General features: G+C 27.9%; 1 long non-coding RNA gene across 1 annotated transcript; it reads left to right on the top strand.

Annotated features, from left to right (window-relative positions):
• Nucleotides 1–1,104: 1,104 nt before the first annotated feature.
• On the top strand, nt 1,105–1,523 carry LOC136091233 (uncharacterized). The gene is made up of 2 exons (XR_010643815.1): nt 1,105–1,284; nt 1,410–1,523. It is a non-coding gene; the product is annotated as an uncharacterized LOC136091233 (long non-coding RNA).
• Nucleotides 1,524–2,329: the final 806 nt, after the last annotated feature.

Genomic DNA, 2,329 nt, shown 5'->3' on the forward strand with positions numbered 1-2,329 from the left:
GGAACAGAAGTAATGAAAGTTTTGTGTTTTAGATTTATTCATAACTGAAACTTAAAATGAAATTCGGCAGAACTTAGAGATGAGCTACAATTTTATTTTTAGGTGCCCCAAGAAGTCCTAACGGTCTTGTCACAGAGCACCGCGGAAGTGCATTTAACCGGGAAGTTCACGCCTCCTTCCTTACCGTGACGCAAAAATTTGTCCAGAGCTCGTTTCGAATCTGGATCTCCTGCTTATAAAGCAAGCGCTCTTCTGATTTCATAAAACTTACATATAAACGTCTTAATCGTTAGTATTATCCGCTCTGATTGTTAGTTGAATGAACGTTGGAGATATTTATAACAATTTTAATGAGCTTACGCTAGCAATTAAAGAATGGTTGGTACATGTTTCCATACCGCAAAGTCAGGTGGTGTCTTAGAGTCCGCAAAACTCGTAAGTCCATTTCGCATAATTATTTTTTACATGAATAATTTTTCAATTTGATATAATTAAATTTATAAATAATTTTAGCCATGCTTTCTTGTTTGTTCAACGTAGCCGAAAGGATTATATTAACTTAAAGGATTAAGTAGAAAATAATAACTGCAAAATGGGAAAAATTTCTTTTTTATATGATAAGATATCGGGAGACGATAAGAGTTTAAGTTTGTTAGAAGATTCAAGTCTTATTAAGGGCAATTAGATAATTTTATAATAATAAAACAATATGTATGGATAATTTATGAAAAATAAATAATAAGCTAAATTTTAAAAATTTAAATTACTAATAACCGTTTTCATTTTTTTTTTCTTTCTCCTTTGAAATGTACAATTACAGCAAATTGGATATTTTTCGTCATAAATCCAAATAAACATTTACATTTAAGTTTTTTAATTCAAAAATTAAAGGCAAAGTTATAAAAAAATATGAAAATTACGTTTTCCACAATGTTATTTCGTTACGTAGTGAATGTTTTTGTACCGTAATTATACAAAAACCGTAAGTGTATCAAAACAAATAATTATTTATGGTTAAAATAATTAAAATATTTGAGAATTTTGCAGACCTAAAGATGCCACCTAACTTTGCGATATGGAAACATGCATCAACCTTAAAGAATATGAAAAATCAAGATTTGTATCTCTTTATGTTCGAGATAGTCGAACAATTGATTTAGCAATTAAAAAAGGCTTGCAACGATATATTAAAAAAGAATTAAAATATTATTATTTAACATACTGTTGCTATCATGGTGGGCGTCAATTTAAATCGAGATCAAAAGGGCTTCGTCCAAACCAAAGGTATTTGTAGATAATAATTAAAGTTTAGTCAGTAAAATCATAACTTTTTTCAACAAAAATTTTTTGTAAACTGAATATTTTGTTTCACTAAAGATGCTATCTGTAGTCTTATTATTTATACATAGTACCTATAAAATCCAATGTCCATTTACAATTTGCATTGGTGTTACTGAAGATGGTGAAAAGTTCTGTGTGACAAAAGTTATTAATGAGCACAACCATGCAATTGACAAAGTAAATCTTTTATTTTTCTTATATAAAGGTATTAGTTTTTTGCTGAATAGGTGAAAAATGGCCAGTATACATGAATTAAGGGAAATTATTGAAAAGTCCAGGAAAATGTTTTGAGTTAGGGGGTTAGGGGAATCAAGGAAAAGTCTAGTATTTTGCTATTTTCCCCTCAAAAGTCAGTGAAATTTCCAAAATTTAGCTTGGTTTAACTTAAATGATAGCATTTTTTATATAGTTTTCTTTTCCCTAATTAAATCTTTGCTATTAGGCAGAAAGACATTTACAAACAATAAATATTAGTTTAAAAAGTAATTACTATCATTTTTTCTTTATAAAATTCCAGATTTTTAATTATCAGAGTCAGGGAAAAGTCAGGGAATTTGATTTAACAAAGTGGCTGGCCACCCTTAATAGATTGTCAAGAAATATTTTTACTGATGAAATACTATGTTTTTATAACAGCAGCAATATTACATAACAGCAGAGGTTACAAAGTTTAAAAACTGAAAGATATGTATTTAGTTTTCTCATAGTTTTCATAAAAGCATTTGACAGGTAAACAACTAAAAAGGGGTTCAATAAAAAAAGGTTCTTAGTTTTTAATTATATTTTAAAATGTTATATTATTCTGTTGTTATATTTTTCTATAAGTTTTATTAATTAATAGTTATTTTATACTTTCAACGTATTTGATAGAAATAAAGCATAAATAGATATAGAAATGGAAGCTTTGTTTGTTAACTATAGCTGTTTTATCTGCTGCACTATTGTAAAAGCCAAAATGTCGCGATCTTTATTGATCTTATTGTTAATT

This window comes from Hydra vulgaris, chromosome 14, assembly GCF_038396675.1.
Source record: "Hydra vulgaris chromosome 14, alternate assembly HydraT2T_AEP".
Taxonomy (NCBI): Eukaryota; Metazoa; Cnidaria; class Hydrozoa; order Anthoathecata; family Hydridae; genus Hydra; species Hydra vulgaris.